The sequence below is a fragment of the Phragmites australis genome, chromosome 6, assembly GCF_958298935.1.
Source record: "Phragmites australis chromosome 6, lpPhrAust1.1, whole genome shotgun sequence".
NCBI lineage: Eukaryota > Viridiplantae > Streptophyta > Magnoliopsida > Poales > Poaceae > Phragmites > Phragmites australis.
This window is the reverse complement of record NC_084926.1, coordinates 34270097-34280493: the sequence shown is the minus strand read 5'-3', so window position 1 is coordinate 34280493 and position 10397 is coordinate 34270097.

The following is a 10397-nucleotide window of genomic DNA, read 5'->3' as shown; positions in this document are numbered from 1 at the left end:
TAAAAAGAATATTAGTGAATTTTTTCTGATTTTTGGGAATTTATTTGAGGCCCAAACAATTGTTACAATTATAAAAGTAGTCTTTTTTGAGAATTTTGGTTTAAATTATACATAGGTTTTTTGGATGAATCTAGTTAAAATGGATTGTACATAGATTATGGAACAAGTAAAATAAATTTAGGATTTTTGGAGGAACATAAAAGCATTATTTTGAATAGAGAAGATGAGGAAGAAAATTCGAGTACTGTTCACAGGGTCCACAAGTTATAGTGTCTAGCGAATGGAGATGGCGAGCGAGACTTGCTCGCTGGACATGGCGAGGCACATCGAGCGGATAGCGAGTACACAAACATAGCCAGTCAGTTGAAGAGCCGGTTGAAGAATTTTTTTACCGATGACTTGCCCAGTTGCCCCTATCTCATCTCACTGTTATATCTGTCCTTTTCCGGGTCACGTTGTACCAACTTTGCGGTGTCATTTCGCTACTATACTTCGGATTGCATGTGGCATTTTCCATAGGAGCATGGAGGCAGAGCATCTGTTTGAAATAAGTCGGTCGTATCGGGTAATATGCATGCTTAGCATAAGTACGTAGTGTGAAAAAAAAATAAGCAAAGCATTTTTTATTGATATTTTAGCAAAGAAAAAAGGGAAATTGTAGCAAAGAGTGCTTAAAAAGATACAAAATTGCTACATATCTGTTGACACAATTTAAAGAAGTGGGTGGGGGATCCGTCGAATTTTTGACCTTTAGATTCCTGCTCCAGCTCCGGTGAATTCTATGAACTTCGGTGGTTGGAGCAACAAGTTAGAGTCAGTGTTTGAGGCTGAAGAGTTATGGTTTAAGGCGGGGAGCTCCGAGGTTTAAAGGGAAGCTGACTGGCATGATAGTGGAGACGGGCCGGATGGTGAGATGGCTGAGGGTCACTTGTCATAGTGGCGGAGGATCGTTGGTTAGATGAGGTTAACAGGGGAGGGGACGAAGGTGGCCTCCATCTAGAGATCTCACTAGTATCAAAGTTCACAAAATGACAGATTCTCCAACAGAAAAGTTGTCTGCAGATATCTAGACGAACCTAAAAAGTAAGTTGGTCCTATTATTTCTTTTTCCAACATGCACGAAGCTTCGTAGGAAGGATTGCAAAGGTCCTCCCGTCGTGAAGAGCAGACTCAGCTCAGAGCAGATTAGTGCTCAGCGCAGCTCACAAAACTAAAGGCGACCTCCCTGTGGGACCCGTGTCGTCTCTGCCTTTGTTGACCTCAAGGTAGTGTTTGGCTCACTACCAAGGTGGATGGGATCACACCCATCCAAATTTTTGGGTGGTGTTTTGGTTCTAGGAGCGACATGGTCATCTAACCGAGAAGAATATTTTTTTAGATCCCGGATGAATTGATCCGGTAAAATAACCCGGACGCCGCTGTCTGTTCCTCCGTCGCTAGCAAGTGGTTGTACCTGTGTTTATATTCTTTATTTAACTCTCGATTTTATTTAGAAGTATATAAATGATTTAAAAATTCTAAACATTTTCATAAGCCAACTAGAGTTCACTAGCAACATATTTTAATTGGTTTGGTCCAAAAAATCTAAGCTAATATTTAATTAAAATTCTCCAAAAAAGTCTATTTTTATAACTTCTAATAATTTTTAGTAGCTGAAATAAATTCTCAAAATCTAGAAAATTTCACTAATATTCTTATCATGTGATATACTAATTTATAAAAATATTTGCAATCCTAGATTATTTAGTGAAAAAATAAGTTCCTTTGTAATGATCCATTTATATGTATTTTTATTATTTCATGTGACATTCTCTTTTCAATTCAATTTGAATTCAAACAAATTAAAAATGCACAAATTCATCCAAATGCTTATGGAATGCATATAAATAAGAATGTGCATAATTTGGGATGTGACAATTTAGCTCATCCAATCCATCCAAAAAAAAAAATGATCCTCTTATCTACTCTAATTCTGTCAACCAAACCGAAAACTAACTCATCTATCCATCCAACCAAATAAAAAATTGGATCATACTATGTGAAAAATAGAGATAACCCTATTCCATCCAACCTTGCCCTCCAACCATATGTATCAAGGGCTCGTTTAGTTGCCCGTATGACTCAGTCTGGCTCGTATCTGATAAGCCAGGCTGAGTTGAGCCAAGCTAGGGAGATGCAATAGTGTCTGTTTGGTTGGCTACATGTGCTCAATCTAGTTGAGAAGAGATTGTGTTTGGTTACCCGTATGAGTATATGTTGCATTATAAAATAACTCACTTTTTCACCAAATAACATAGGGTTGAAAATATTTTTATAAACTAGTGCATCACATGATAAGAATATTAGTGAAATTTCCAGATTTTTGAAAATTTATTTGAGGTATCAAAATTTGCTAGAAATTATAAAAGTAGATTTCTTAGAATTTTAATTAAATATTGCATCTAATATCTCTTCATCCAATGTCTCTTCATCCAAGTATTTGGAAGATTGTTTGCACAGGTTGTGACTTGCCGGATGAAGACCAAGAGCTCACTTCCAATGAAGAGCAAAACATGCACCGCAATGCTCAAGCTACAAGTGTTCTGCTTAGTGCCTTGAGTCTAGAGGAGTTCAACAAAGTAGATGAGCTTGAGGAGGCTAAGCAAATTTGGGACACTCTCCAAGTTGCTCACGAAGGCACCACAAGCGTGAGAGAGTTCAAGATAGAGTTGCTTGAGGGCAAACTAGGAAGATTCATCATGGAAGACCATGAAACTCCCCAAGCCATATATGATAGGATGATGGTGCTTGTGAACAAGCTAAGAGGGCTTGGGAGTGAAGATATTGATGATCACAAAGTGGTAAAAAGATTGCTTAGAGCTTTTTCTCCTAGAAATCTCACTTTGGTGACACTTCTCCGAGAAAAAAGAGACTACAAAAAGCTCACACTGAGCGATGTGCTCGAGAGGATACTTGCTCATGAGCTCATGGAGGAAAAAGCAAATAAAGTGAAGATTCATGCCAAGCAAAGCTCAACCTCCAAGAACAAGTAAATTGCATTCAAGGCAAGTAAGAGCAAACAAGTTCAAGAATCAAACTCAAGTGAAGATGATAGCTCCGAAGATGAAGAGATGGCTTTCTTTGTGAAGAGATTCAAGAAATTCATGAGGAAAAGTGGCTATGCCAAATAAAAGAGAGATATGCCTAAGAAGAGAACATCTAAGAGGGCATGCTATGAGTGTGGCGAAATTGGCCATTTCATAGCCGATTGTCCTAACAAGAAGAAGGAAAAAGACAAGGAAGAAAATAAGAGCAAGCCATTCAAGAAGGACAAGTTCAAGACCTACAAGAAGAAGTATTCCGGTCAAGCACACATTGGAGAGGAGTGGGATTCCAATTCTGACTCTGACTCCAATGATGAAGGGGTTACCACCATTGCCATCTGCGAGCCTACACCAAGAAAAACACTCTCAATAAGTGATGATGATGATGACTCCCCCAAGTGCCTCATGGCTAAAGGCCGTAAGGTAAAATCACAATCCAAGCTCCTAAATAGTGATAGTGATGACGATAGTGATTGTGATAGTATGTTTAAAGGTTTAAGCAAAAATGCCATGTCTAAGATAAAAGAGCTAATGGATACAATATATAGTCATGAGGAGACCCTTGAGAGACAATAGGACTTGCTCATCCTTGAAAGGGAGAAAAACCTTGAACTCGAGGAGCTCCTTGCTAAAGAGAAGGAGAAAGTTGAGAAATTATCCAAAGATCTTGATTTGGCTAATTCCTCAATTGCTAGTCTTGAGAGTAACAATTTTACACTTCAAGAGAAATTATCACGTTTGGATAAAGATTATAAAACTTTTGAAATGCAAATTGATACCCTTAAGAGTAGCTCATTCAACTTTAATGATGCAAACTCGCAATCTAGTGCTTCCACTAGTGATGGTTGCTTTTGTTGCTTTAATATTGATATAAATGCTTGTACTACTAATGTTGAATTTTTGCAAGCATTACAAAAAGAAAATGAGAGATCAAATGCTTTGCTCAAGTATGGGTGCATCAAAACTTACAAATCCGAAGATGCACTATATAAGACCATTCAAGCCAAAGACAACAAACAAAAGAGAGGGCTTGGATTTGATCAATACACGAGCAAGCCAAATGGCCGTGTGATGATGAATAGAGTGGAGTGCCTCAAGTTCATCAAGGGAGGCAAGCAAGATGATCACACTGCTTAAGCAAAGCAACCAAAGGCCTATGCTTCTCAATCTATCTTTTATGCCTCTTATATGCTTAAGAGAAACCACCGTGGTAAAGTGGTTGTTCTTTATGTTGGTCCCCGTACAAAGGATAGAGTTATCAAAAGGAATGTGTGGGTACCGAAGGTGCTTGTGACTAACGCTAAACGACCTAAACAAATTTGGGTACCTAAAATAAAGGCATAAACTTGTTTTGTAGGCATACTCCTCTTGTGGATCAAGTTTGGTGATCGATAGTGGATGTATAAATCACATGACTAGAAAAAAGAGTATGTTCTCATCTTTTGAAGAAGATGGAGGACCACATGAAAACATCATCTTTGGTGATGATGGAAAAGGAGAGGTAATAGGTTTAGGTAAAATTGCTATTTCCAATGATCACTCTATTTCAAATGTTTTGTTAGTCAAGTCTCTTAATTACAATTTGTTATCCGTGTCACAATTATGTGAAATGGGTTACAATTGCCTTTTTACTAATGAGGGTGTGCTCATCTCTAGAAGGGAAGACGCTTCAATAGCTTTCACCAGTAGGTTAAAGGGTAAACTTTATCTTATTGATTTTTTAATGTATGAAGTGAAGCCTAAAACTTGTTTGATTGCTTAGTCTAGCATGGGTTGGCTATGACATCGCCGACTAGCCCATGTTAGCATGAGGAATTTGTCTAAACTTCAAAAGGGCGAGTACATCCTACGACTAACAAATATTTCTTTTGAGAAAAGTAGAATTTGTAGTTCTTGTCAAGTAGGAAAACAAGTTGGAGCACCTCACCCCACCAAGAACGTGATGACGACCACAAGGCCATTGGAGCTTCTTCTCATGGACTTATTTGGGCCAATCGCCTACATAATATTGGTGGTAACAAATATGGTTTGGTTATTATTGATGACTATTATCGTTTCACTTGGGTATTCTTTTTGCATGATAAAAGTGAAACACAAGCCATATTCAAGAAATTTGTAAGAAGAGCCCAAAATGAGTTTGAAGTGAAGATCAAAATGGTGAGAAGTGAAAACGGAAGCGAGTTCAAGAATATACAAGTTGAAGAGTTTCTTGATGAAGAAGGGATCAAGCACGAATTCTCGGCACCCTACTACCCTCAACAAAATAGGGTTGTCGAGAGGAAGAATAGGACTCTAATAGAGTCGGCAAGAACAATGCTTGATGAATACAAGGTGTCGGATCAATTTTGGGCGGAGGCAATCAACACTGCATGCCATGCCATCAACCAGTTATATCTCTACAAGATCTTAAATAAGACCGCTTATGAGCTCTTAACCAGTGATGAAGAAATTCCAAGCGAAACAATCAAAAAGATGGCAATTGGTAAAATTAAACCTCTAGAACCGCAAAAACAACAAGTGGCTCAAAATTATCAAGCTCAACCATCTTCATCAATTCTAGTGAAGCCATCAACAAGATCAAGGTGAAAATCAATTTCAAGACCAAGATCAAGCGTATGATGACTCCAATAAATTCTTAGATGATGATGAAGTGGAAGACATTCAACCTCAATCCCAAGTCCCACACCCACATGTTCATCAAAGCATCCAAAGAGATCACCTGGTAGACAACATACTTGATGATATACAAAAAGGGGTAACTACTCGCTCAAGAATTGCAAATTTTTGTGAATATTACTCTTTTGTTTCCTCTTTGGAGCCTTTGAATGTAGAAGAATCTCTTGGAGATCCGGATTAGGTGATGGCAATGCATGAAGAGTTGAATAACTTCAAAAGAAATGAAATTTGGACGTTGGTGGAAAGACCAAATCAAAACGTAATTGGAACCAAATGGGTCTTCCGCAACAAACAAGATGAGAACGGGATCGTGACAACAAATAAAGCAAGGTTGGTTGCTCAAGGCTTCACACAAATAGAAAATTTGGATTTTGGTGAAACTTATGCTCCCGTAGCTAGGCTTAAGTCAATTCCTATATTATTAGCCTATGCTACTCACCATGATTTCAAGCTATATCAAATGGATGTGAAGAGTGCCTTCTTAAATGGACAAATCTCCGAATTGGAATATGTGGAGCAACCACCCGAATTTGAAGATCCTAAGTATCATTCTCATGTCTATAAACTCTATAAGGTGCTCTATCGGCTAAAGCAAGCACCTAGAGCATGGTATGAATGGCTTAGGGATTTTCTTGTTAAAAAGGGCTTTGAAATAGGCAAAGCCGATTCTACACTCTTTACTAAAAATGTTGATGATGATTTATTCGTTTGCCAAATATATACCAATGATATTATATTTGGTTCTACTAATCAACTATTTTGTGAAGAATTTAGTAGAATCATGACAAAGAGGTTTGAGATATCAATGATGGGAGAATTGAAGTTCTTTCTTGGATTTCAAATCAAACAACTCAAGGAAGGGACTTTTATTTGTCAAACCAAATATATCAAAGATATGCTCAAAAAGTTTGATATGGAGAATGCCAAACCCATCAAGACACCCATGCAAGAAAATGGTCATCTCGATCTTAATGAAGATGGCAAGGGCGTGGATCAAAAGGTATATCGCTCCATGATCGGTTCTCTACTTTACCTTTGTGCATCTAGGCCTGATATCATGCTTAGTGTGTGCATGTGTGCAAAATTTCAAGCCGCTCCAAAAGAGTGCCATTTAGTGGCCATTAAGAGAATTCTTCGATATTTGGTTCATACACCTTACCTTGGCTTATGGTATCCTAAAGAGTCATCCTTCGACCTTATCAGCTATTCGGATTCCGATTATGCCAGTTGCAAAGTGGATAGGAAAAGCACCTCGGGGACTTGCCAATTCTTGGGTAGGTTCTTGGTATCTTGGTCTTCAAATAAACAAAACTCCGTAGCCCTATCCACCGCCGAAGCCAAGTATGTTGCCGCGGGAGCTTGTTGTATTCAACTCCTATGGATGAGGCAAACCTTGAGAGATTATGGCCACAACATGACCAAAGCCCCACTTTTGTGTGACAATGAGAGTGCCATCAAAATAGCCAACAATCCTGTGCAACACTCAAGAACCAAACACATAAATATTAGACATCATTTCTTGAGATACCACTACACCAAAGGGGATATTGACATTCTCCATGTGAGAACTGAAAAACAACTAGCCGATATCCTCACAAAGCCACTAGATGAGCAAAGGTTTTGCGAGTTGAGAAGTGAGTTAAATATCCTAGATTCTTGCAATGTGGATTGAACTATTGCATACATTTGATTGTTATAGTTTTATAACTTTGGTAGCTAGGAGTTTGCAAAAATACATTTTGTGTGCTTTTTTTATCTTACGATCATAATTTTCTACTTGTGATCATAGTTATGTAATGATGTTTGTTGGCTGATCACAAGTGGCAAAATTGTCTTATATGTCCAACTATCCATTTCCTAAAACTTCCACTCGAATCTCAGCCCAAACTTCCAATTCTGTCAAAGTTTCAGGTACCGGAATGTCCGGACTAGGCCGGGGTATCCGGCACCTGACACTGTTCCTGTGTATGCTGAGTTCTGTTGAGTTAATAGAACCCGGACTCTCCGGTCTAGACCAAAGTATTCGGGATCTGTCAAGTCCGAAGTCTCCGGACTAGATCGGAGTCTCCGAACTCTCCAGGTTTTTAACCATCCCCTACCCGAGCAGTTATTCTCTTCCTATCACAAACTCCTTCTTTCAACCTCTCTCTCCACAAACGTCTCCCTCTGGCAATTTCCAAGTTTGGCCAAGGATTTTTGGAGTTTCTCTTCGATTCACCTTCAATCCAAGGTCGGAATCTCCAGACTTTCCTGTAGATCAATTCTCCGGGGTTCCTTTGCCCTAAAAAGGTAATTTTTGAAGAATCACTCAATCTCTCAATGCTTTCATCTAGAGTCAATTTCCTTTGGTCAATTTGCACTTTATCCTTCCTAGAACTCGTTGCTCTAAGGGATTTGCATTATCTTGGCTGAATCCCTCAAACCCTAAAGTTTTGGGTCGGAATCGTGCTATCCATAGTATCCGGTGTTCACCGGATACCCTGACCCTGTCAATCCTTTTCAGTAAGCTCTATCTTCATGCAATCCTCGTGTGAATCTCAAGCTTGTCTCTCTTATGAATCTCAGGAGTCTTAACATGGGAGGAGATAGGTATGTGCAAGGTCACGCTTTTGAAAGAAAGAAAAAGCAAAAGAGTGATCATCAAGCACAAGAACAAAATACTCCACCACAACCAGAGGATAGTGGTAGTGGGCATGGAAGCGGTGAGCGCGTTCGGAAAGTTGTGAAGAAGGTGAAATCACCCCAAGCCACCGAGCGTGGTATTCGGCTTGATGAAGGACTAATTGATGCAGGGCTTCAAAGAGCAAATGTTAGTCAAGGGAGAACCAAGAGTCAAGTAGCTAGAGGTCGGGAATCAGGAAGAGGAAGGGGAATAGCCCCAGTTATAGCAGCTAGAGGAAGAGGAACCTTGCCAACACGAGAAGAGAGAGGCAAGGGTATTGCTATGGGCACCAGCTCGGGGTCTCCTGATGATGATTTTGAGGAAGAATAAGAGGAGAAGCAAAAAAGAAAATATGGTGATAGGCCCCTTGAAGCTTCATAAACCTATCAAGAAAACTCCACCTTTTGAGACTCCGAAGCAAACGGTCAATTATATGAAAAATGCTTCAAAGGTGAATTCTGAGAGGCATGTCAACCCCTTCGAATATGAGAAGAATGTGACCGACTATCGCTTCTGGAATGATTTTCAATCGGATTTTTATGAGACAGTTATTCTTACAAAGAAGAAATCAATCACTCACATGCAATGGATTGATTGGGACTATATGGCACAAAAGAATGATCCAGTCTTCAATGAGGTCATCGCAGCCTGTGAACACAAGAAGGTGAAAAACATTATGGCCCTTAAGTATGATTGGAGTGATGAGGTGATAGCTCAATTCTATGCCACTGTTTGGTTTGATGGTGCAGAGAATCCATCCATGTATTGGATGACAAAGGGAGAACAATACAAAGTGAGCTTTAGAGCTTTTGCTCATCACTTTAAGTTTGATACTTGTGACACTCAGAAAGATCAAATTCATAATGAGCATCAAGTCACTCTGGAAGAATTGGGCTTCATGTATTTGAATCATGGAAAGGTTGAATTTGGGAAGCTTACGGGGATGAGGCCATTTTATAAGTGTTTGAACTCTTTATTTCACCTTACTTTGGCGCCCAAGAGCGGAGATGCCACTTCGGTGCAAAGCATTTCAAGAAACCTTCTTGCAGCGATGTCAAATGATCATGCACCGTTCAATGTTGCATATTTTCTTTGGGAAGAAATCATCTTTACATCTAAATCTCCCGTCAAGAGTTGTGGATATGCTCCTTATATCATGTTCTTGATTGAGAGAATAACCAAGAAAACCTTTGTCAAAGAGATCAAACATAAGCCTTATTGGATGCGGCCTTTGAACATTAAGGCTCCATCTCCATCACCTTCTCCACCTTGTGTTCCCCCGAGTGCTAGGAAGATCGCTTCAAGACGTGCTCCCCCATGTGGATCCTTCTTCATCAAAAGTGCTCTCAAGGCTATATTCAATGTTTGTACTCACAATGCGACACAAATTAAAGAGCAAAATGCTAGATTAAAGAAGATGGAGAAGCGGCAAAAAGCTATGTATGCATCTATGAATATTCAGCTGCCCTGTTCTCCGATTGCTTCCGAAGAAGAAGAAAGTGCGCAAGTTGAGTTTGAAAACCCTTGGACATGGTATGATGAAGCCCAAGCTGCTGCAGAGAGCTCACAAGCACAACACATTGGTGACTCATCTGACGAAGAAGAAGTCTATGGAGCGAGTTCCTACAATGATGGTGACAATGATGGTAGTGGGGACGACAACGATGGAGATGAGATTTATGAGCCAGGCAATGAATAGCCTTTCTTCGTGCTTCTCTTCTCTTTTTGGTGTTTGATGCCAAAGGGGGAGAGATGTCAGTATTTCTGATTGTCTGTTCCTTACCGGAGTATCCGGGGTAGGCTGAATACTCCGGGTCAGCCACTTCCGTTTCAGCTTTGTAATCTTTTCATTTCATCTCCGTTGGACATTAAGACATATGTAATAATTATGATGAACTGTGTGGTGTGATTTTAGTAACTTTAAATTTGTAAGACAATTTATGTTAGTGTGATGTATTTCAAGTATGTTTTGTTAT